This window comes from Microcaecilia unicolor, chromosome 8 (assembly GCF_901765095.1).
Source record: "Microcaecilia unicolor chromosome 8, aMicUni1.1, whole genome shotgun sequence".
Taxonomy (NCBI): Eukaryota; Metazoa; Chordata; class Amphibia; order Gymnophiona; family Siphonopidae; genus Microcaecilia; species Microcaecilia unicolor.
The window spans coordinates 176047713-176075053 of record NC_044038.1 but is presented as its reverse complement, the minus strand read 5'-3'; positions in this window follow the sequence as shown (position 1 = coordinate 176075053).

Sequence of the window (27341 nt, the reverse complement as noted above, 5' to 3'; positions counted from 1 at the left end):
AAGCTACTTTAAAATTCTTAAAAGAGGATTCAGAATGCACATAAAAAGGGAGAGAATTCCAATTGTGAGGGGCCGTAAAGAAAAAAAGCATGGTGACGTGTGACCTTGAGCTCTGCTACTTTAAGACTAGGAGGAACGAGGCGGTGATCATTCAAAGAACGAAGAGATGTAGCCGGAGAGTAAGGTTTTGTCAAAGATGCCAAATAGTCAGGGGATCCACGCCTCAAAGCGGAGAAAGTAAGAGTGAGTTTATTTTTAATGTGTCGTTCAGTAGGTAACCAATGCAGCTTTGAAACAAAGGGGAAACATGATCGAATTTATGAGCATAACAAATGAGTTTGATGTATTCTGAAGAGTTTGGCACTAATTAGCAGTCATGTGTGTAACTGCCTTACGATAGGATTCTATAAACTTATATGTCCAATGTTCAAAGCGATTTAAGCAGGAAGGAGAGGCCACAGATATTCCATGGCACTTAATCAGGAAGTGCTGCTGAATATAGGCACAAAATGGGCATGTTTGAGCTGAACTCCAGAGTGTGTTATGGGGTCAGAGTAGGGGAGGAACCAACAACATTCAGTCCTGGCATCTGCATAGCTAAGCAACTGAATTTGAAGCAGCCCTAAAAACGCCCACTTAGCGATGCTGGTGCTGGCATTGAATATTGGCCGGCAGCCACATAACTTCCAGGTCCTGGTCTAAGTGCGCTGATCCCCCTTCCAAATTCCTCTCCCTCCTTCCCATCCCCTGAAGCATTTTCTAGCCCTGACACGCACCCTAAAAAAACAATACAAAAAATTATTTAGTACATGCACATTCCAAAATTATCATGCGATGCTGTAGCACCGCCCACAGTTCTCCATTTTCTGCAGCGTTAGGAGCTCATTGGCAGTTAAGGCACCTTAGTAAAAGGCCCCCCCCCCCCCCATAATTAACCAAACCTCGTACAATACATCAAACCAGGAAGGATAGTACCATTCAGTACATTAAAGCAATGTTTATCAGGTTGGAAATAGTTCATCATACATATTTTCTACTTCCATTGGGTTAAATATAAAATACTTCAAAATAAAATGTGATCTGACAGTTTGTTGTCTTCGGAGCTTTCTTTTGGCTATTCCTGCTGTCAAAATCCTTGATATATAAATTTAAATGCATGAGCTTTAAGCTATAATGGACCATGAGGACTCCACTAGAGTCCTATAAATTATCACGACTCCATCTGTGATTGCTCTCTGGTGCTGTGTGCAGAATCAGGATAAAGGTTCAGCCATCCTGCTGATTAGAGACATGTAGTCAAAGGAAAGAAAAATGGTCAATTAGACTTATAAGTCATCCATGACAAAATTTAACAAAAGAGATTTATTTACATGATACTTTGATCCAGCACAGCGGGCAGCACGTTCTTAATCCCCCAGTACTTTCATTAGCATGGTATCACAATGGACTCTTTAATAGGCTGTAGTTAGATATGTTGAAAACTGTTTCACATAGAATGTGAAGATCAGAATTGAGATCCAGGTCAGGACGTATTCAGATCCAGTGGTATTTGAGAAAGACTTTGCTGATGCAAAGTCTCTTCTAAAATGTATTTGTTTATCTTTTGCTCACACCTTTTTCAGTGTTAGCTCACAAGTGAGTTACACTTATGTATTTCTCTGTCCCTGGAGGGCTCACAATCTAATTTTGTACCTAAGGCAATGAAGGGTTAAGTGACTTGCCCAACATCACAAGGAGCAGCAGTGGGATTTGAACCAGCCACCTCTGGATGTCAAGGCTGGTGCTCTAAAACCATGTGACTCCATTTACACCAGTGAAAACATGGCGTAAATCCCAGTGTGTAGATTTAGGTGCACTGGGTCATATTCTATAACTATGCACGTAAATTTTGGAAGGCCCATGAAATGCCCATTTCCCTGCCCATAACAACACCCTTTTTTGTCTGCTATGCACATTAGAGGTTAGGCGCAGTGCATTACAGAATACGCCTATTGAGTTGTGTGCCAAAATTCTAATTATTGCCAGTTAGTGATCATTATTGCTTGTTAAGTGCTAAGTGTTAAGTGCCTTTTAAGCCAATTAAGTTATGCACTTTATTATAGAATATGCCTGGAGTTCAGGACGGATCTCTAGGTATGCCATATAGAATCTGGGGGTTAGCGCCCAATTTTGCCAAATTTGTGGTGCACAGGATTGCCTCCTATAGAGCAAATTTGAGCCACTTGATGTAACTCTACTCTGAGATATCATGTGTCAATGGATTGTTCTTTAATCATTTAGGACATTTATAGGATAGTGTCAGACATGCTATGCAAAGGGGTTGCTGCACTCTTAAGAACGTCCACTGGGGTCACTGTGAGTTCTTAAGCAAAGGATAAGTATCTCAGTCATCAGAGAAATGTGATCACAACTGGATGTCATAATCTTGTAGAAATTGGGCTAATTTTGAATGACGGTTTGAGTTGACTTAAAAGAGTTGAATTGTCATTTCAGTATTTCTTTGGACTTGTCTTCATTTAGGAGCATCCAAAGTCCTGCTGTAATAAAAGTGAAGCACAGAGGGTGCTATTTCAATTCCTACCCCACCTCCGAGCAATTGAAAGACCTTATTTTTACTGTACAAGGCTCCTGGCCTAGCATAGAGATTATAATCAATATGCAGCATAATTAGATAAAATCAATTATTATGTTCTATATTCATCCTACTTCATCTGATGTTATAAGGACATCTAGGTGCACTTTAATATGTCCTTATTGACAAATCCAAAAATACTTTTGCTGAGGAAAGTACATCCTATGCCATTGCTTAAATAAGTCATTTATGCATTTTAATTTTCTCTATTTATCTCTGTCAATAAATGTGGAATGTGTCCAGTTCTGGAAGCCTTAGTGCCAGACAGGTAAAGACAGACTTGAGACAGCCCTGAGCAGCGCTACTAAAATGGTGCAAGGTCTGCATCAAAAGCCCTAAGAGATGTGACTTACAAATCCACAAAGGAGAGGCAAAATGGGAGCAATTTAATTGAGAGATTCAGATACTTGAAAAGTATTAATAATGCAGAAGACGCAGAACTGTTTGAAGGGAAACATGAGGTCAAGTTTGAGGGAGTAGACAAATGATACATATATGTTTATTTATTTATTCAAGAACAGGATGGCAGAAATGTGGAATGCCCTCCCAGAAACCAAGCAGGTCAGTGTCAGCAGGTCTGTGGTGGCCAGGAACCATTCAGTGAAACCATATGAGCAGAAAGTTTAGGCAGTGGTCTTGTGGGTTTTGGTGGCTGCTTGGATAGTTGCAGGACTTGGATATGAGATGGGAAAGGTGGTGAAGAATGATGAAGTGGCTGTGGGAACTTGGACCTCATCTATCATGGATGGTAGAGAATCAAAGAGAAAAACAATAACAAAGACTTGAATAAGGAGCAGTATCTTCCAAGTGGTCAAACTTCTAGGACCAGCAGCTGGGATATATCCTTGCAGTGAGGACTGGATAACTAAAGGGATTAGTTAATGATGAGTCCCAGGTTATTTCTAGGTGGACATTGTGCTAGGGGGACACTGACTGGGTCTTGTGTGGATGCTTGATTGTAGTCAGATACCATGTCCCTAGCTAAGAGGTATCGTATCCTCCTTCTCCAGTCTCTCAGATGCAGTCTTGGGAATAACAATGACTTGGGTACAGTATAATGACCTCACTTCTTAATGCTATTCAGTTGGTAGGTTATGGCTTTATTTGTGCCAAAATTATAAATAAGATTATATATCATCACTATTAGTAATCTGCATCCTACTTCTTCTGCTACTTACCCTATGTCTTGTGATTATACATGTACATGGATATGTGGAAATTTTGGGGAGGGGTATGAGAGGGCTGGGTGTATTACATATGCTAATGGTATGACATGATTCTTGATCAATCCATTGAATGTGAATCTTTATCAATGTTGTGCAGTGCATCTCTAGATGACCTCGGCTAAGTCTCTCATCTTCCTGTGACCCTGTCTACTCAACTGCTTACACCCTCCCAATAGCATCATAACCTGTCACCCCCTCAGAGGTGTCAGTACATGTGCTTCTGAAGTGCAAATTGCTATAAAAATGCATTCAGATCCTGCTTAAGTCACAGAGCATTATTCATAATTAGCATTAATGTCCAGATAAAATATTTGACCAGTCTTTAAGTGACTTCTCAATAATTTATTCAAAGTTTATTGCAATAATACCAATGCTCTTGAACACCTTCATATGCAAGCTAATGTCATTATGCACCTCAATAAAAATTCCAAGGCAATTCAATCTTAATGTACCATAAAAACAGACAGCTACCCCAAAATGTTAATTACATCCACTGCATTCCGACTGCAAAAATCTCTCACTGCACTCATATAATCTGCAAAAGAAAATAAAGGGAAAATGGGTAATGGCAAAGATTAATTACATCTTGAAGCAGCTTGAGTAATCTTTATTCTATTAATTAGTTTAATGATACATTCATTTAGACTGAAAATATGAAACCAGTAAGATTTTAATTAAAAAATCAATAACTCGTTAGCAAGTTATTGCTGTACCTACAAGAGTCATCTATTTAATCTCATGTTGCTGGATAAGAAATGCTTCAGATGGCAATTTGAAGATTGATGTTCACGTGTCTTTTTTATTTCAAGTGATTGCTCATAAAGACATGCCAGTGATGCAGAAATAATAGGTCACTGGCTCTTTCCGCATTCTATCAAGCTAAGGCAAACAGGAAATGTTAGATTACCCCAATAGTATACTAGGTTATAATTACAGTCATCATCCATGATTGTTAATAGTATTTCTAGGTTATTGTTATGGACTGCTTGTCTCTGGTTGATGAAATGTATGTTAAGGGCCAGTTTTCAAACTGTTGGCATTGAGAAAGAAATCATCTTCTTACTAAAAGACATTCCACCAATTTTCAGTGCAAAAGTGCACATGTCCTTTTGCTTTAAGATTTGTTGTAGGTATAAATTCCACCTGTTTACTTGCACATTTATACACAGGAAGTAGGCATATTGCAGAATAATGTACAAACGTAGCTACACTGAGAAGTGCAATTTTCTGATAACCAGTTATGTGGATAAAATGTACTTTGCCAACATAAATTACTTCTGAAAATTGTCCTTTTCATGTTTCTGTCTTTATTTTATTGGAAATTGTTCACAGAAAATGGTTTTTACTAAAACCACGTTTTCTGCCTCGTTACAGCTGTACATCTTTGGTATTTAGTCTCAGCCTTCAAGGGATGCCAACAGGTTGGATTTTCAAGATAACCCTGATGAACATGCATGAGGGAGATTTGCATACAATGGAGTTAGGAGGCATGCCAATATTCATTAAGTACATCCTGAAAACCTTACCTGTTAATGGTCAATGAAGACTGGGAGTGAAGACCAAGGTTGTAGATGTGTTTTGGGCGCACGCTGATCCATTTTTCAGTGCACCTATAAAAAAAGGCTTTTTTTTTTATTTTTGTTGAAAATGGATGTGTGGCAAAGTCAAAATTGCCACGCATCCATTTTGGGTCTGAGACCTTACCACCAGCCATTGACCTAGCGGTAAAGACTCGCGTGGTAACCGGGTGGTAATGACCTACGCACGTCAAATGCCACTTGGTGCGCATCCGATACACGCGTCTGAAAATAAAAATTCTTTTTCAGGCGTGCGTATCAGACACGTACCAAAAATGAAATTACCGCAAGAACCACACGGTAGCCATGTGGTAACTCCATTTAGGGGCACATTGGGCATGCATAGATGCTTACAAGGCTTAGTAAAAGGACCCCTGAGGTGGCTAGATCTGTTGCTGTTCTGGAGGGGGGGGGGGGTGGATTTCACCATTGCAGCTTCTTCATTTTGGTAGATTTTAGCATAGGCCTGGTTTCCAAAATATAGGGAGAGATCTGAAAACTTTAACATTTGATTAGCTGTTTTTCCTTTGACTTAAAGTAACATTTCCAGGTCTCTATTTTCATTAAGGCATCAATCATTTTCCTTAAAAAAATTGCATGAGATTCCTTTCGTAATAATATTAGATGCTGGGAAAAAAAGGCTTTTAAAAAAAATAGGGCAGTAAATGGCCGTGCGCTAAAATTAAAAGCAGTACATGACTATTTACTACCTGAGCCCTTACCGCCACCCACTGACCTAGCGATAAGGGCTTACGTTCTACATGCGCAGTACTCGAGCAGCATGCACCAGTGCGGACCTGCTGCCGATTACTGTGGGAAACAGCACATGCACACGTGCGGTAGTCCTACCACCTCTTTGCAAAAGAGCCCCTTAGGAAGAGAAAAGGCTGTCCTTAGTTTCTGGGTAGCAGACTGAACATTGCTGCTATCTGGGTAACTTTCGGCGTTGAACATTGTGTCCCGATATTCAGCATCGGCCAGTAGCCACATAGTCCTATTGAATAACTGAAGTTAAAACAAAACTGACCCTGGTGGCTAAATATTGACCCGATTACTTCTTTTCTGTATTTGAAGCCGAAGTTACTTTCCAGTTCTTTTAAAATCACTTACTCCAACAGAGTTACGACGCCTGAATTTAAATTGAAAGGTCAACAGTGTTATTTCAGAAACATTCTCCTGCTTCTTCTGGGTATTAGTCTGCTTGTATAGCATGAAATTATATGGTACTGGAGAGTCTCATATCAGATACTGTGATCCTACCTCACTGCATAAACTGATATTGGTCAATTCATGCGTAAGGCAAAAGTCATTTTCATCCACCTTATGTGATGAGTTTCACAGAATACTCAGGGTACCCTGTATATCTCTTCCAAAATGCTTTGGCAGACACAAAATGTAAAAACCCCTTTTGAAAATGTGTTTAAAAACTTGTTGTTAGCGCATTACAGAGCCTTATATACTAAGCTGTGTTAGCTGTAACCATTAGGGGGTAATTCTAAAGTGGGCATTAACATTTACACGATAGTTGCACATGTAAATGTTCGGAATACTAGTGAATAGTGTATAAGCGTAATACGTGAAACACATCAATGCACTATTTTGTAAATATGAACATATCTTACACAGCACATGTTTTACAGGTGGATGTACATGTAGGCGGGTCCTGGGCAGAGTGTGGGAGGGGCACACATTTACATGCACAATTTATAGAATACCATAAGTTATGCCTGTATCATTGGCACTTAGGTGAACACATGCCAGATCTATGGTTGCACTGGTGCCCAATTTTGGGCACGCTGCCAAGACACATGCACAACTTAATTGGCTAATAAGCTGTTAACCATCAATAAGTGGACGATGCTAATTACTGACATTAATTGGCAGCAATTAGTATTTTTGTGTGTATCCGGCTGTGCATTATTCTATAACACTGGGTACCTAAATCCCATAGCGTGCAACCCAAAGGGGGTGTGGCCACGGGAGGGGCATGAATGGGTCATGGGTGTTCCAAATATTTGTGCACATTGTTATGGAATAATGGGTCTCTGCACTCAACTTGGGCACCTGGATTTACAGCAGGTTTCAGCAAGCGTTAGTCTGGTGCCCAGAACTGGGTATGGAAACCAGCGCTATTCTATAAAGGGGTTTTGCCCTTTTTAGCATAGCGCTTATTACCGAAATTATCTGACCTATTTTTGAATGCTATGTATATATCAGGCACTCTTTGGGGTTCCTGTACAAGCACACAGTTACAGAATTACTCCTTTAATGTGATACATAAGAAAAGCCATACTGGGCCAGATCAATGGTCCATCTCACTTAGTACCCTGTTTCCAACAGTGGCCAATCCAGGTCAAAAGTACCTGGCAGGAACCCAATTAGTAGCAACATTCCATGCAGAATCCCAAAGAATAGCAAGATTCTGGAATCCCAAAAAGTAGCAAAGTTCTGGAATCCCAAAGAGTAGCAACATTCCGTGCTACCAATCCTAGGGCAAGCAGTGGCTTCCTCAGGTCTGTCTCAATCGCAGACTATGGACTTTTTCTCTGTCTGTAACAAACTGTCCTACATCCATGACCTCTTTATCTCTCGTACTCTCTATCTGCTTGCCCTAACTGAAACTTGGCTTTACCCTGAAGACTCTGCTTCAGTTGCAGCCCTATGCCATGGAGGTTATCTTTTCTCCCATACTCCTCACCCAGTTGGCCGCGGAGGTGGTGTTGGGCTACTACTTTCACCCTCTTGTAGATTTCAACCTCTTCTTCTACTTCAGTCTCACTGTTTTTCTTCCTTCGAAGTCCACTCCATCCATCTATTTCCTCCTCTGCCTCTCCGAGTAGCAGTCATTTATCGACCCCCTGATAAGTCCCTTTCTTCCTTTCTCACTGACTTTGATGCTTGGCTTTCCTTCTTTCTTGAACCTTCTTCTCCTTCCCTCATTCTTGGGGATTTTAACATTCATGCTAATGATCCCTCTGACTCTTATGCTTCGCAGTTTCTTGCTTTAACATCCTCTTTCAATCTTCAACTGTGCTCCACTGCCCCCACTCACCAGAATGGCCACTGTCATGATCTTATCCTCTCCACTAACTGCTCACTCTCCAATTTCTGTGCCTCAACTCTTCCCCTCTCTGACCATCATCTGATAACTTTCACACTTAAACACCCTCCTCCCCAATCCCGTCCAATCTTAACCAATACATTTAGGAATCTTCAGGCTATTGACCCTTCTATTCTGTCCTCCAATGTTTCAAATTTCTTCTCTACCACTATGTTATCCAAGTCTGTCAATGAGGCTGTCTCTTCTTATAATACTATTCTCTCCTCTGCTCTGGATACTCTCGCTCCTCTCATTCCCCGTTCTGTAAAACGTACCAAACCCCAACCTTGGCTGATCTCTAGAATCCGCTACCTACGTTCCTGTGCCTGCTCTGCCAAATGCCTTTGGCTGAAATCCCGTGCCCATGCTGACTTCATACATTTCAAATTCTTGGTGACCTCCTTCCAGTCTGCTCTTTTACTTGCCAAACAGGACTATTACATCCAGGTGACTAATTGTCTTGGCTCAAACCCTCGTCGTCTCTTTGCCACACTGAACTCTCTCCTCAAAGTGCCTTCACCTCCAACCCCCCCTTCACTTTCCCCCCAGACTCTGGCTGAGTTCTTTCATGATAAGGTTCACAAGATTAAACTTGAATTCTCAACCAGGTCACCTCCACCTCTCCTTCCCTTAGTTCATTCTCGCAACCCTCTAACCCCTGCCTCCTTTTCTTCCTTTTCTGAAATCACTGAAGAGGAAACTACACATCTTCTTTCCTCCTCGAAACTAACTACCTGTTCCTCTGATCCTATTCCCACCCAACTACTTAACACTATCTCTCCTACTGTCATTCCGTTTATCTGTCATATCCTCACTCTTTCACTGTCCACTGCGACTGTTCTTGATGCCTTTAAACATGCCGTAGTCACACCACTCCTTAAAAAGCCTTCATTGGACCCTACCTGTCCTTTCAACTATCGCCCCATTTCCCTCCTCCCTTTCCTATCCAAGATACTTGAACGTGCTGTTCACCACCGTTGCCTTGACTTTCTTTCATCTCAAGCTATTCTTGATCCACTTCAATCTGGCTTTCGCCCCCTTCATTCAACTGAAACAACGCTTGCTAAAGTCTGCAATGATCTGTTCCTAGCCAGATCCAAAGGTCTCTATTCTATCCTCATCCTTCTCGATCTATCTGCTGCTTTTGACACTGTTGATCACAGCCTGCTCCTTGATATGCTGTCCTCACTTGGATTTCAGGGCTCTGTTCTTTCCTGGTTTTCTTCTTATCTCTCCCAGCGTACCTTTAGTGTATACTCTAGTGGATCCTCTTCTACTTCTATCCCACTGTCAGTTGGTGTACCTCAGGGATCTGTCCTGGAACCTCTTCTCTTCTCCATCTATACTTCTTCCCTTGGTACTCTGATCTCATCCCATGGTTTTCAGTATCATCTTTACGCTGATGACTCTCAGATCTACCTCTCCACACCAGAAATCTCAGCTGAAACCCAGGCCAAAGTATCAGCCTGCCTGTGTGACATTGCTGCCTGAAACCACTCCTCCTCCCCCATTCTCTATTTCTGTGGATAACACTCTCATCCTTCCTGTCTCATCAGCTCGTAACCTTGGGGTCATCTTTGACTCCTCCCTCTCCTTCTCTGCACATATTCAACAGACTGCTAAAACCTGTCGTTTCTTTCTTTATAATATCAGCAAAATTCGCCCTTTCCTTTCTGAGCACATTACCAGAACCCTCATTCACGATCTTATCTCCTCTCGCTTAGACTATTGCAACTTGCTTCTTACAGGTCTCCCACTTAGCCATCTCTCTCCTCTTCAATCTGTTCAAAATTCTGCTGCACGACTAATATTCCGCCAGGGTCGTTATGCTCATATTAGCCCTCTCCTCAAGTCACTTCACTGGCTTCCTATCCGTTTCCACATACAGTTCAAACTCCTCTTATTGACCTATAAGTGCATTCACTCTGCAGCTCCTCAGTACCTCTCCACTCTCATCTCCCCCTACATTCCTCCCCGGGAACTCCATTCACTGGGTAAATCTCTCTTATCTGCACCCTTCTCCTCCACTGCTAACTCCAGACTCAGTTCCTTTTATCTTGCTGCACCATATGCCTGGAATAGACTTCCTGAGCCGGTATGTCAAGCTCTATCTCTGGCTGTCTTCAAATCTAAGCTAAAAGTCCACCTTTTGATTGCTGCTTTTAACTCCTAACCCTTATTCACTTGTTCAGAACCCTTATTTTATCATCCTCACCTTAAATATTCCCTTATCTCTTGTTTGTCCTGTTTGTCTGTCCTAATTAGATTGTAAGCTCTGTTGAGCAGGGACTGTCTCTTCATGTTCAAGTGTACAGCGCTGCGTACGTCTAGTAGCGCTATAGAAATGATAAGTAGTAGTAGTAGTTCTCCAGGAACTTGTTCAAACCTTTTTTAAACCCAGATACGCTAACCCAGTTACCACATCCTCTGACAGATAGCCAGTGCATACTAATTCCTGCATTTGCACAATGGGGTGAGAATGGGTGGGGATGTACTGTACAGTTAAATAGAGGTAGTCACCATGCATTAACTGTTAATTAATACAGCAGTTAACACCTCCTAAATAGGTGGTGGAAGAGTAGCCTAAAGGTTAATTCAGCGAGGTGAGAATCATGGAAGCTACAGTCATGAGCCCCTTGAGTTGTTTTTGATCTTGGCAAGTCACTTACCCCTCTATTGCCTCTCTGGGGACAGGTAACAAAAAAAAGGTGGGGACTCGTTTCAAGCCTGTGTATCACAACAATAATCCAGAAATGAGTCTGTTCACACTGTATATTCAGCAGTCTATGGAACCTTTGGGTTTGAATTCCAAAATTGATTGGACTGTATTTTTTTAAGTGTGCAGGGAGCTTCACATGCCTGGGTTGGACGTCTGCTTGGGATTTGTATATTTTATTTTTCATTTTACGACTTTTGTTTTTCTGTACTTTTAATGGGTTTTTGTTTGTTCACTTTTCTCTTTTTGGCCATTTTTGCTCAGCATGTGGCTTGTTGTTTCACGCCTCGGGTGTTTCTTTAAAAGCCCTAGCCTCGCGATTGGTTGGTGATAAAGACAGTCTGTTTTTTTCAATCCTCTGCAGCCATTTCGTTTGATTGGCCACTTGTGACGTGTTTGTGGGCACCTGGCGTATATGAGACGCCGTTTTTTCGAGGCACTCTGTGCAGCAGCAGCAGAGCTCTGAGCCTTGAGCTAGGCAAACCTATTGTGTATGTGTTGCCTGGGGTTTTTTTGTTCTATCAAGCAGGGCAAGTGGATCACTCATCAGATTATTTTTGCTTGGTGTTGTAGGTCTTTGTAGAGATCCACTGGAGCAGTGACTGCCAGTCTGGAGTTGGCGTCCTTATCCCCTGAAGAAGCCCCTTGGTGAAACGAGTCCGTCGGGTGTGGATGCCTGTCCAAGACGCTGCAGCCAGCTAAGTGGTTGTTTCCTTCCTTTTTAAAGACTTTGCAACCATGTTGTTGAAGCACACTTTAGCAAACTTCAAAAATTAAACAAATACTGACATGTTGGGAAATCCACACACAGGGTGGACTGGGGGTTTTTGAGACCGACGATTAAAGAAGCTATGGTAACGTTCCCTTTTTGAAAAATTCCAGCAGTCTTGCTGTGTGTCACCTTCTCTGAGGTCTTTCCCCCATTTTTTCTTATTTTTCCCTGCTGAATATACATTGTGAACAGACTCCTCTGTGGGGACAGGAAAATATCTACAGTCCATGAATGTGACTCGCCTTGAGCTACTACTGAAAAGGCATGAGCTAAATTCAAGTCACAGTCTGAAAAGCAGTTATCGCACAGTAAATAACTTTTTTCTGCATTAGGAGAGTAATTTTATATTGAGGCATCTGCAACATGATTACTTGGAACCTATTCGAAAAAGACAAGTAGGTGTCTACTTTTCTTTATAGATTACCAGCATCTCATGCCATATTCTAGATGGGTTTACTTACCTGGTAGAAGCCTATTCTATAAATTATTATTATTATTATTATTTGTAGCATTTGTATCCCACATTTTCCCACCTATTTGCAGGCTCAATGTGGCTTACATTTGCCGTTAAGGCTATTGCCATTTCCGGACTTTAGATATGCACATGATTTTTCAATCAAGTGCGTACATACATGGTAGAAGAATGCATTGTGTACTTACGTACTTGTTAACACGTGGTTTGCAAATAAGTGTGTATATGTGTAGTAGAAGAATACATTGTAGTCTTGTGTAGATGTCGGCTTTATGTAGTTGCTCAGGTGATGGTATTATGGTGAAAGTAATAGTGTAGGGCAGTGGTTATGTCGTTTCGGTCTCAGTCTTCGTTGTTGTTGTTTAGAATTTAGGACGGTTGTTTGTTGTATGGTTTTTTTGAATAGTTCCGTTTTCAATAGTTTGCGAAAGATGGTTAGATCTAGTGTTGTCTTTATGGTCTTCGGGAGCGCGTTCCATAGCTGTGTGCAAATGTAGGAGAAGCTGGTTGCGTAGGTGGACTTATATTTTAATCCTTTGCAGTTGGGGTAGTGGAGGTTAAGGAATGTATGTGCTGACCTTTTAGCATTCCTAGCAGGTAGGTCTATGAGGTCTGACATGTAGGCCGGAGCTTCTCCATTTATAATTTTATGGACCATGGTGCATACTTTGAACGCAATTCGTTCCTTTAGTGGAAGCCAGTGTAGTTTCTCTCTTAGCGCTTTGGCACTTTCGTATTTTGCTTTCCCAAATATAAGTCTGGCTGCCGTGTTTTGTGCTGTCTGAAGCTTCTTAATGACTTGTTCTTTGCAACCCGCGTATATTGTGTTGCAGTAGTCTAGGTGACTTAACACCATTGACTGTACTAGGCTGCGGAATGTGTCTCTTGGGAAGTAGGGTTTGATTCTTTTAAGTTTCCACATGGCGTAGAACATTTTCTTTGTTGTATAAAGCAACATAAGTACCTATTTTGCTCTATAGAATACAGCTATTAAGCTTATTTGCCATGTGTGGAAGTTTGATCATGTTTCTCCTCTTCTTCAGAAGTTCCATTGGCCACCCATTGAACAGCACATTATTTTTAAGTTGCTCACTCACACTTTCAAAGCACATAAAATAGGTTTGCCAGATGATCTTGCCACATTTACCATTCCATATTTTCCTGCTCGTCTGCTCTACTCTATAAACTATCACAGATTGGTTCTTCCTAACCCTAATGCAGCTCAATTAGAATTCACCCATCACCCATCACTTTGCATAGGTTGTCAATGCCCCTGACCCGCCTCCCCTCTCTCTCCCTGCACTACCTAATTGTCCCCTTCCTTTTCTCCCCCCCCCCCCCCGTTCCCTCCTTTTCATCTTTTACTACCTTAGGTGCCCTTTTACTAAGCTGCATAAGCGTCTACGCATGCCTAATGTATGCCAAAATTGAGTTACCGCCCAGCTACTGCGTGGCTCTTGTGGTAATTTCATTTTTGGCCCACGTCTAATACGCGCATCCGAAAAATAATTTTTATTTTCAGATGTGTGTATTGGACATGCGTCAAGTGGCATTTGACACGCATATGTCATTACTGCCTGGTTACCGCTAAGTCAATGGCTGGCGGTAAGGTCACAGACCCAAAATGGATGCACAGCAATTTTGATTTTGCCGCATGTCCATTTTTGGTAAAAAATTTAAAAAGGCCTTTTTTTACAGGTGTGCTGAAAAATGGATCGGCGTGTGCCCAAAACCTGCGGCTACATTACCGTAAGTCATTTTTCAGCACACCTTAGTAAAAGGACCCCTTGGTTTGCTGTGAGTGTTTCATTATGATTGTTTTACTTTCTTTCCTATTAAATTTTGTAGTTCCTTTCTATACTATCATTTTTATGATTTTACTGATTGTAAACTGCCCAGTTCTGTGACTCAGTAGGGGCAGTATAGCAAGTTTTAATAAACTATAAACCACACAGCTATAAGTTAAGAACAAGCACTTATGCTTTCCATAGAGCTGGCATAAGTGGGCACAGCTATGTTCTGGTAATATGTATGTCTCTCAGCCAGGCTATGCCCATGTGTGTTCCTACCTGTCACATATGCACTATATAAGATACACATACATTTACAGAATATCACATATGTGGAATTTTGACACTTATACAGATATCCCCAAATTCTGTATATGGCACATACAAATTTTGACATGTGCCCAATTTATGCACACAATTTGAGTAACGAGCCAATCAGTGTCAATAATTGGGCACTAAAAATCAGTTATTGGCATTAATTGGCAACAATTTGGATTTACGCTTGCGTCTAGCTCAGCGCTATTCTACAAAAATGTGCACATGAATCTTTTCGCGTGCAACTGAAAAGGGGGAGTTGCCATGGGAGGAGTATGGGTAGCTCATGGGTGTTCATTAAACAGCATGCAGTATTAAAGAATTTGGGAAGTCCATGCCTAATGTACGCAGAAGGATATATGCCAGGTTTCAGTTGGTGTAAATCCTCACATCCAAAGTTGGGTGCGGATCCTGGTGCTACGCGCTATTCTATAAATGGTGCCCAATTTGGAGCGGTGTTTATAGAATTTTTTCAGTGGCGAAATATGGGCACCATTTACAAAATCTAGTCCTATATCTGCAATCATATGCATGTACATACGCCCTTATTCTAATCATTTGTGTGCATAACTGGTGTGTACTTGCTGGCATGCAAGACAGAAGCTTTATCTTAGATCTCTCTGTACGAAATCCTCAGGGGTCCTTTTAGTAAGCTGTGGTAAATGGGGGCCTCCACTTGCAACAGTGCATGTTTTTGATGCAGGCTGAGGTCCCCTTCTACCACAGTGGGTAAAAGCTGTCTCTTTTTTTCTGGAAAAGAAATGGCCATGTGGTAAGTGAATTAATTGCCGCAAGGCCATTTTGGGGGGGGGGGGGGGCAGAGCACTTACCGCCACCCATTTCTGGCCAGTTAAATCACAATGAATATCGACCCCACAGGGGTCCCTCCAGATATCCAGTTCTAAGTGCCTGTCTTAGAATTGCCATGTACAGGTCACTACTTTTATTTATTTATTCCCAGTACAATTTAACTATAAGGGTCTCAAAGCCTGGCCAACAGATCTAACAAAAAAGTCTACACTTTCATGCACTTCTTTCAACTTTTCATTGTTTTAAAGTATGAAGTGGAGGTGGCAGGTGACCCTCCTGCCCCTCTATTAAATGTTCCTATCTCTTTCATTTATCTTACTGCCTGATTCCTCTCACCTCTAATAAGTAGCCTCACTAACGGCAGTCATCAGATACTTTATAAACGGAAGCATCGGATGTGGAGATAGTAACCCTCCAGATTTCTTTTTTTTTTTTTAATTTACAAAAGTGACCTCAGACGTTAAAAAGAGAGCTAGGTCAAGGATGAATTCAGCACAGCCGAGTTTCTAGCAGAAGCACTAATGAACTACAAGCGGTTCCCATAATTTGTGGCACTATGACCTTTACAAAAAGACAAGTGCAAACAGACTCAAAGAAATTATGAGCCATGGTGCATTTTGAAATTTTAATAAAACTGTACAAGAAACAAAATCCATTTTTTCCCCCTGAGAGCTCTTAGCAGTTGCTTAAAGGTCATTGCTAGAGCGACCTTTGGGATTGATATAAGTTATTCTCTGAATTTGTATTTAAAAAAAAACAGATGTACTCTGTCGCTTCCCAATATTCAACAGGCAAATTTTTCAAACTCATTTACATGGCTGAATGCCAATTTATGATGGTAATTTAACCTGTTTGCTTTCTTTAAATGTGGCTAAAAATATGAGCAGAATTTACAATATATGTACATTTAGCAACATTAAAAAGGGGCATTACCGCAGGATTAACTTGGCTTTACTTGCCATGTGGCCATTTCCTGTAGGAAAGCGAAACTTCCCTTTTACCAGCTGCGGTAAAAGGGGGCCTCGCAGCGCATGTAAAACACGCATCGACGCCAGCACCAGCCCCCTTTTGCCGCAGCTTGGTAAAAAGTGCCTTGAATGAATGCCGTCAAAAAGATGGTAAATAAATCCTAATAAATAAAATAAATAAATGCGAAAAGCTCTTCTCCTGTAGGAGTCCAGTTTGGATCGTCTTGCCTATGACCCTAGATGCTTTCTCTTTAGCAGTGTGTAAATATTTTTAAACTGTCCATTCATTGTAAACTCAGGGAGGACATACATCTCACAGCGCACGTTCCTCTAGCCTTTTCATTATTCAAGATTAAGTTTTATATGAGGATATATGGTTTGGAATTTTTTTTCACAGATCTCAGGCCACCAAAGAATCGTTTGCAGAGCTGAACTCCTAACTTAACAGAAAACACTATTTCTGATCATGCCAGCATTGCAAGAGGCTTCTACATAGGCAAACACTTGGACACTGGAGAGACAGCAAAGTTAGATTACTGGAAAGACTCAGGGGGTATTTTACAAAGGCGCTCTAGTGTTCTTAGCGTGCGTTAAAAATTCACATGCCACTAAATGCTAAAATGCCCATAGGAATATAATGGGCGCCTTAGCGTTTAGCGTGCACTAAAAATGCTAGTCCACGTTTTGTAAAAGGGGCTCTCAGTATACTCAGCCATCACACAAATAATTATGGGTAAAATGGAGGAAAGAGCTGAGTGCTGAAAGACTTTCAGCAGAACCTGCTAAGGCCGGAACAGGACATTGTTGCAACGTCCGGTTTTCTGTTCTTTCTGGGACACTGTAGTCATACAATTAATATTTATCTCATGGCCTGTGAATATTGTGTCTTTGAATGTATTAAGCCTAGCTCAAATATTTTTAACTAGGAACTGAGTCGATGATATAACTTAAGCTATCAGTTTTTTTCTTTCTATATGTCATAACTGGATTGAGATTTATTATACTTGACACAGGTAAACACACCCTGATCTGTCACAGTTTACAATGATTAATCTCATCTGTGTCACCAATTTACCATTTACAGGCACAGACAAACTGTGCTCTGATTTAATATATGCAAAGAGGAAGAAATGATCAGAGTGCTTACATCCCTGAACTAGGGAAGGGATAAAGAAACTTGGTTTCTTCCTTTGGTGCCAGTTATATTCCAAAGCAGCCTACAAGCACAAATTAGATGGAGATTTAGTATGGAAAAAAGACCTCAATTAGTCATTTAGTTGACTATTTAGGAGTAATTTCTATAACGTGGATGCTAAAATGTACATGTTAATTATGCACATAGATGATTAGAATAATGGCACATATGTGCACACAAGGCCATAGAAGCCAACTTGCCAAAGTATTGAGGGTGCTAAGCCCAGTGGAAATTACCTCTTCCTGGACATATACAAGGAATTTTCTCAATATTGGGGGTGCTCAAGCACCCACAGAGTCGGCTCCTATGCACAAGGCATAAATGCCAGAATTCCAGCTAAGCACTACTCTATAAATATGTACATATCTTAGATAGAAACATTGAAAACAAAGGCAGATGAAGACCATATGGCCTATCCAGTCTGCCCATCCATGCCATCTACTCTCCCTATAATTCCCTTAGAGATCTTATCTACTTGTCCTAAGTTTTCTTGAATTCAGATATAGTTTTTGACTCCAGCACCTCCACCGGGAGGCCATTCCATGCTTCCCTTACACTTGGTGTATTTCCTTAGATTATTCCCAAGTCTGTCTCCTTTCACTTTCATCCTATGCACCCTTATGCCAGAGTTTCCATAGTGTATATTTTATAGGTAGGGAGAGCCTGGGCAGGATTCTTATTTTTGCACGCAACTGTTGCAACCCTACCTTGTTCTTCTGGCGGCAACCATATTGGAAGGATCATCTGAGCAGCAATTATCTTGGGAAGATCATCTGAGGGGCAGCCATCTTGGTAGGATTGTTTGAGGAGCAGCCATCTTAGGTAGCTCTCTAGGAGGCAGCCATCTTGAGTATCTTTTGGGTGTGCCCTATGGGATCTCTTGCCTCTCAGCTGAGACCAGGATCCTCTGATTGGAGACCTATTTAAGAGCTGGCCTGAGCTACCATCTTTGCTTCAGCTTCTTTCTGGTTAGAAATCTGGCGTGTTGGATTGTTTTCTCTCTACCTGATTGTTGAACTTGACTTTGGACTGGACTTGACTCTGCTTACTTTGCTGCCGGCCCTGACTTCGGATTGCACTTGACTCTGCTTACTTTGCTGCCTGCCCTGACTTTGGATTGGACTTCTGTAGCGTCCGCCTGCCTCTCCGGCGGCCGGCTGACCCCGTTCAGTTCCTGAAGTCCTGGTGGCCGCCTGCACCTGGAGGCTCAACTCCTGGGGAACGGTGGTTACGCCCAGGTGAAGCTGGGGTTTGTTCAGCTGCCCGACCGAGTGCGGCTTCTTCATCAGCACCATGCTCAGTCGGGGCACAAGGGCTCACTACCGAGGATCGTAACAGTAACTTAGAAAATGCTATAAATTGCATACATATCTGCAGCATTTAGGTATGAGCATGTACACTGGTTTACACATGGCAAAAGTGATCCCTGCAGCTACCGCAGGGCCCTTCTTAACGCAGCTTGGCAAAAGGACCCCTTAATTGGCTGTGTTTTTACCACTTGCATATATCCAGTAATTCAATGCTGGAGACTGGACATAACCTAGCATTGAATTTCTGGAGATAATGCCAGCAGTCACTGTTCCTCCTAAGCTGAGCTGGAGTCCTCCAACTGCATTTCTCCCAGTGGGGGGGGGGGGGGGGGGGGGTGGTAGTGCTTCAATATTGTGTTTTCAATTGCTAGGGACGTGCAGGTTCCCTGGAGCCCTGCATAGCATGCCTGTCCCTCACTAGTGAAAATATGATATTGAAACAGCACCCCCCACTGGCAGGACTGTAGGTAGCGGACTCCAACTCAGCTTAGAGAGAACAGTGCTGGCAGTGGTCAGCAAAATGCTGAGCACCACCAGGTGAACATCTATCCTGAAAGATTTAGGACCATAATTTTTGCCCTTAATATAATGGTTTGTTTGTTATTTTTTTTAAAGATTTTGCTCAATGTGAATTACATTCAGGTATACTTACAATTTATTTGCATTGAAGCAATGGAGGGTTAAAAGTGACTTACCAAGATCACAAGGAACAGCAGTGGGATTTGAACTGGGGACCTCTGGATATCAAGACTGGTGCTCAAACCACTAGGTACTCCTCCACTCTGATAAGAAAGTAACAAATAATATAAAGGGACAAAACCTGACATTAACCATAATTTAATTAAACTGTCTCTAATACACATTTTAGTGATTTTGTATCTGGGGTCCTTCTCAGAGTTTCTACAGTGCTACTTTGTAGCTGATTTCCAAAGAGAAACCAGCTGTGTAGATTGACCGTGAAAATGAAAATAAACAAACTAGAGAATGCCACTGACATCCCTTCTTTCATTTTAATCTGAAAGCATCACCTTTCAGTCTGTCTAGTGCAAGAGGCACATTAAGGAAGAGAAGCAGTAACAGAAATAGTACATCTCCCCATTCAGGCAACTATAATCGAGTACCATAGGCTTATCTAACCAACCTTTTGCTAATTTTTGAAGTTACTGTTCTGCTAAAATGCAAGTCTACTACTGAGTTTCATGATTACGGACTCTGAAAATGCTGGTTGCTTGGCTTCTTTTTAAAAGCAGGTGTTTATTCGACTCTGTGGTGACTCTCCTCGAGACTTTTAATTAATGGATTGATGTTCAGAGAGATAGGAATGTTGAATGCCAGGACAGTTCTTTAATCATGAGATTGATCTCCAATGAGAGAGGAATGGTTCCTCAGGAGCGTACTAATGAGAAGGAGGGGAGAAAGGCGATAGAAGTAATAGAAAATATTTTAGAAGACGTGAAATCTTTGGAAGCTCTGTGTGAGCTTCCTGCTTTCTTTTTCTTTTCAAATATTACACACAGGCAGCTAGATTTACTAACATGTACTAGCGTGTTAGCACACTCTAAAGTGTGCTAACAAGCTATCCCTGGACTGTATATATGATGCAAAAAATTGGACACCCTTCCAAGACATGTGCACAACTTAATTAAGTAATTAATTTATTAGGATTTATTTACTGCCTTTTTGAAGAAATGCACTCAAGGCAGTGTACAGTAAGAATAAATCAAACTTGAGCAATAGACAATTACAACAGTAAAAATATTCAAATAACAATACAACGTATGGCATAGTATACTGCGAAAAACTGCATTGGCTTCCCATTAGAGAACGAGTTGCCTTCAAGATATGCACCTTGATTCACAGGATCATTTATGGGGACGTTCCAGATTACATGCTTGAATTGGTTGAGTTACCACTCAGAAACAGATTCAGTCTCTCACGATCCTATTTAAATTTACACTACCCAGATTGTAGTGGACTTACGTATAAATCTACTTATGCCTCCAACTTCACCTTCATAGGCACACAACTGTGGAATGCTTTACCCAAATCAGTTAAATCTACTCAGAATTACCTGAATTTCAGAAAACTATTGAAGTCCGTCTTGTTCAAGAAGGCTTATTCTCCAGGTTCAACATAATCTGTTTAACTCCGGATTTAACAAGACTCATAGACACTAATTATTCTTTATCATCATCTACATATTTCTGTTTAAAAGTTATCTATATGTTTATTATCTTACTTAATACTGTTTGATTATACTTTTCTTTACTGGAGCCTTCATACAGGTTTGTGTAAGCCACAATGAGCCTGCAACTAGCAGGAAAATGTGGGATATAAATGTATTAAATAAATAAATATTCAAAGATGGAACAAGAAGAGTTAGAAAATAAGGTGACTAATTTAAATGTAATGAGCCATTAACGAGTAATAACTGGGTGCTAAGAATCAATTGTTGATGTTAATTGGTACCAATTATTATTATTATTATTATTTGTTACATTTGTATCCCACATTTTCCCACCTTTTTGCAGGCTCAGTGTGGCTTACATAATTACCGTTAACGGCGTTAGCTGGTTCCGGTCTGAACAAATACAAGGTATGAGTGAATACAAAGTGATATTATGGTAGATAAGGTACATGTATGGTAGATAATTGGGGGAACTTAGAGAGGGGGAGAGGGAGGAAGAGTCAGGTAATGTCCATTATGGTCTTTGGTTATATTGTGTCGCAGGTGTCCAGGTATTTTTTATGTTGGGTCGGTGGGGTATGCTCTTCTGAACAGGACTGTCTTTAGTGCTTTCTGGAAATTTAGGTGGTCTGGCGTAGTTTTTACTGTTTTTGGCAGTGCGTTCCATAGTAGTGCGCTTAAGTAGGAGAAGCTGGATGCATAGGTGGATTTGCATTTGAGTCCTTTGTTGGTTGAGTAGTGGAGGTTTAGGTAAGATCATGCAGATCTTGTGGTATTTCTGGTTGGCAGGTCGATAAGGTCTATCAGGTGCCTCGCCGTAGATAATTTTATGAACAGTCGTGCAGATTTTGAAAGTGATATGTTCTTTGATTGGTAGCCAGTGTAGTTTTTCTCGGAGTGGTTTGGCGCTGTCAAAACGTGCTTTTTCCAAATATAAGCCTGGCTGCTGAGTTTTGGGCAGTCTGAAGTTTTTTTTATGATTTGATCCTTGCATCCCGCATAGACTCCATTACAGTAGTCTGCGTGGCTTAGTACCATTGATTGTATCAGATTACAAAATATTTCCCTCGGGAAGAATGGTTTCACGCATTTGAGTTCCAACATTGAGAAAAACATTTTCTTTATGGTGGATTTAGCTTGGGTCTCTAGTGAAAGGTTATGGTTGATTGTTACTCCGAGAATTTTCAGGCTGTCTGAGATAGGGAGGGTGTATCCTGGGGTATTAATGTTTGTGGGTTTGTATATATTGTATTGGGATGAGATAGTGAGGCAAGTGTGTTTTTTCTGTATTGAGTTTTAATTGGAATGCATCTGGCTGCATGCTATTCTATAACACTGGGCACCTAAATCACCTAGCGTGCAACCCAAAAGGGGGTGTGGCCATGGGAGAGGCATGGGCTGGTCAGGAGCATTCCAAAAAGTTACATGCAGTGTTATAGAATAATGGGTTTCTGCACCTAACTTGGGTGATGGGATTTAAACCAGGTTTCTGCAGGCGTAAGTCTGGTCCCAAAAACTCATGGAAGCCATCTTTGTTTATTAATATTTCATTTTATTTTTTTCTAAACTTGCTTTACCACCATCATCATCTGATCAGCAGGTCAAAGCAATTTACAGTCTAAAATATATTTCTATATATGTCTCAAGAATACTAAGATCCTCTAGACCAGGAGTGAGCAAACCAAGCCCCCAGGAAGGTTTTCAGGATCTTCACGTTGAATATGCTTAAGTTCTTCTTTCATCCACTACCTCAGCTGTGTGCAAATAGGCCATATTCATTCTACAAATCTTGAAAACCTGGCTGGGTTATGACCCTTGAGGCTTGAATTTATCCATCCCTGGTCTAGGCAGTTTACAAATTAAAAGTTAAAAACTTAAAACGTATAATAAAAACAAAAATCAGCACACTATGCCATAGTACCATTTCTCCACTAAAATGATAGAATATTAGCTCTTAGAAGGAGCTTTGGTGGGTGGGGGAAGGGTCTAGGATCTTAGGGGAAGAGGTATGAGAAGAGAGCAGGGCTGCTTTGTAACATCCTGTTGGGGAGGAGTTTGGGGGATCGATCAAGTGGGAGGAGGATCGGAAGGGGAGGGGTTTATCTTGTAGGAAGGATCAGATCTGGACAGGATGATCCTGAAGGAGGGATTGGATCTGGAGGAGAGCAGACTGAGAGGGGGAAATGTGTTTGGGGGAGTGTGAGGTGTGTGGGACCTGACACTGCCAATGTGCTACTGGACTGCCAGTAGCACTGGTGCACAACTATCGGCAGTTGTGACATCTAGTGTGTGATACAGACTTGTGCACTAGCTGTCATGAATGGCCACGCTTCTTCCCTGCCCCTGTCTTGCCCACTAAGCTGCTTTAAGCAACTAGTGTGAATGTTTGCCATGTTAGTTGTGTTAGAAATTAGCACAGGTTTGCACTAGTCTAATACTACTACTACTATTACTACTATTTAACATTTCTAAAGCGCTACCAGGGTTGCACAGCGCTGTACAATTAACAAAGAAGGACAGTCCCTGCTCAAAGGAGCTTACAATCTAAAGTACAAAAAGTGCAGTCAATCAAGATTGAGGCAGTCTAGATTGGTAAAACTATTTCTAGCTGCTTAATGCAGCTTTGTAAACATACCCCGTAAACATTCTTGCTGTCCAAAGAGTAGGGAAGGGATGTGAGGCAACCAATCCAGGCAGGACCCGAAAAGCTGAGTAGATAAAATCTTTATTACCAATAACCAGACTCAACACTGTTCCGTGTTTCGGCAAATGATATGCCTGCCTCAGAAGTCAACATATTTTTTTCAATTGTGAATATATTTTCAGATGTGCAATCTTGTAGCTGGAAATCTACCTTTGCTAAATCGTCCAATGGCATCTCAAAAAGCACAGCACCAAGAATGTCACTTAAAGCGTGGTAATAATTCTTCACATCCAACCATTACCAAAATCAGAGCTAAACCATTACCAAAATCAGAGCTACAATCTTCTTGGTAATGGTTAAAGATTTGCAAGTTACTAACAATCTAGAGAAATCATGGCTATGTTTGTAAGAAGTTGTTAAATAAATTAGAAAAACAAGTCTTCCAAAGCATGTGTTACAACATAAGATCCAGTGCATAAAAATAGGATAAATACCATTTATTTTAGCCACTTTGAATGCTATTCATTTCAAGCCCTGCCATGCAGTCAAGTGTTATTTATTACTGTATCGGAGCTATTGAATGAAATAGTGAATTATTCAATTCAAATTCTAACAATATGAATGGAGAATCCACTATGCCAAAGGATCCTAATTATAATTACACACATTTGTTCCTTCTTTAATAGACATATTGTCTTTTAAAAAATCCCTATAAGGACAATACGGTAGCCCCTTCCACTACGTTTTGGCTGAGCAGGTCTTGAAGGGAATTCATTTTGGGACCCTTGTCTAGATCCTGGGACACCAGTGCTTTTTCATTATGCCCCAAGAATCTCACTGTCATAAAGAGCCAGGGCCATTGAAGGTACCACATTTCTACATTATTGACATTAACAGTCCAATCATTCAATAGTCTGCTTTTCAGTCTCCACTCATAAAAAGAAAATATGGTTATATGAGGTCTGATTTTGCACTTGTTTGAAACAAACAATATCAGTATTCATTAGAATAATCCTTTCATCTCAGCACATTGTTTTTATATTGTGGGTATTGAAGATGTGCAATAGCTGCTAGATTAGTTGAGCTCTTTTGGCCCAAATCTAGAGTAAGTTGGCATTCAGTGTACACATATGTTGTATCTTTCCTCTCTGATAGACTTACTGAGAGCTAGTTGTATGAGTCTTATAGAAATTTCTCTCAGGGTTTTCTAACTTAGGCTTTAAAATGTTGTCTGTCACAAACATAACAAGCAGAAGAGCTCCAAATTGCACAGCTTCATTGCAATAGGAATGTAATATGAATGGACAAAGAATTTTAGCACATTTAACTCATATAAAAAAAACCCTCTTTGATATTGGTTCAGCTACTCCACGTGTCCATCTTTCCCGGGGTTCAATAACTTCTCTGAAAATCCACTGACGAGGGCCAAACTTTAGACAAATGTGGAACATGAGCCTGGCACCTACCCTACTGAAAATGAGGCAATTTCCAATGCAGTCAAAGTTGAACCATGATGACAAATATCTCTGTTAAAGAATATTGTGATAATATTGGACGACATAACCAAAAGATCTGGGAGATTCATTTGTCTACATCATGTGAGCAGATCAAAAGGGCTAAATTTACTAACGTGATCACGTCATACCATTCCTGCAGAAACTTCACTGGCTACCAGAATAACACAGGGCTACATTTAAAACACTATGATCTTCAAGAAACCTTAAAGAAAATGGGCCAGAGTACTTGAAGAACAGGATCTCCCTCTACGCACCTCCAAGGTTGTGAAGGTTCTACCAAGGAATATCCCCAACCACACTCTCTCTAAAGGACATCACATGATGTGATACCTGCCAGACAGCCTTCTCTAGAGTAGCCCTCACATTCTGGAATGCACTCACTGAAAGGCTTCTCTCATTGCAAGACTATCTCTACTTCAGGAAGCAGGTGAAAACTTGGCTGTAATGGAAGATGTAACTAATTAGCTAGTCTCACACACACACACACGAAGAAGGAGATTCTATATATGGTGCCTAAAAAATTGGCACTGAAATCAATTCCAGCTAAGCGTATTCTATAATCAGAAGGGAGGAGAGCAGCAGGAAAATCTGCCGCTACCCAGAGTTTAACTCAATACTGGCTGAAAGTCCAATTCCCAGTTAATCTGCTGTCCGAACTTGTCTGTTTCCTAGTGGACTGAATATCACCGCTAACCAGCTAGGTCACTGCTCTGCACTAACTCTGTTCCCGGCCCGCCCCTAACCTAGCCGGTAAAGGAAAGGCTGTTTAGTGGGGGAATTCAGTGGCACTGTCTAGTTAAATGCTACTGGATATATCCCCACTTAGCCCCAGATAAGTGATGTAAACAGCCAGGGGCCTCTCCTGGCCATTGAAATCACTCACTATCAGGGCCTAAGCTTCTGCTTGAAGCTACAGAGGATGAAGTGACTTGCCCACAGTCAGAAGGAGTATCAGCGGAAGAACAAGGATTTGGATCCTAGCTTCTCTGGTTCTTAGCCTCCTGCTCTAACCACTAGGCTATTCCAATGGAAAGCATGAACTAACATTTTTTGAAGTGTTATAATCTGCCTTGGGCCCTTGCTTGGAGAAGAATAAAATAAATTAAAAGCACTATGTACTGAGCTATTCCATGAGGAACTGAACTGAGGCTAGGTAATCACTAATTGTCATTTTGCACGGGTAATCAGTGTCACCTACTGTTGTGTCCTTGACCTCAATTATTCTTGGGTTACTGACTAAAATCTAGCAGCTTCAAATCTTAATCAACATGACTATGGGAAAAAAAAGAAACAAGAAAAAGGTGAAGAAAAATATCAGCCAAAGAGAATCTAAAATTAAGTTGACTTCCAACAGAAGCAGTATCCTTTGCTGTCTTCAGAATTATTCTGACTCCCTCCAGGGGTTAGTGCTGCTCTCAGAACCAGTGACCTCTGTAGTACAGTTACTCCATCAGTTATAACATAGGGACTGTTACACATATAACATAACTAATTGGCATGAAATTGGCAATAAATAGTAATAATTAACATTAACAAGCACCAATTGATGCTAATTTGATGTGTGCGTAACAGACTTACAGCCCTAATCTATAAACCATGCACCTAACTTTTCTCGTGCACAAATACGAAGGAGGCATTAACATGGGTGAGGGAGCATGGGCGTGTCAGGAGCGTTCCAACTATTCTTCACACACTTGCATTGGGCAACAGTTTAAAAAAACACGATGTTTTTATCACTGACCTGCTCTGTTCTGCTTTTTGGTTTATCTGAGTTCAGACCTGTGCCTCTACTTTTGTTCTTTATAAATTAATCTCATGCATATTTATTGTGGGTATCCTGAAAACCTGACTGGCTAGCTGTGTCCCATTCACCTGCTATAAAATAAATCTATTCCCCAAGAGAAAAACCATCCAGATTAAAATTGAAAGAGATACGTATGCTCTAAGCAAAGATTCACTCACTTGGAAAACTTATTTTTTTTTCTTTCAAAATGTGTAACTAGAGGTTTGAATGCAAGAAAGAGATGGGTTATTGTAATGTATGCAAATATTCAATCCCATGTAAAGAAATCATTGCCTTGAAATAGAAATTTAATGTTCTTTACCAAA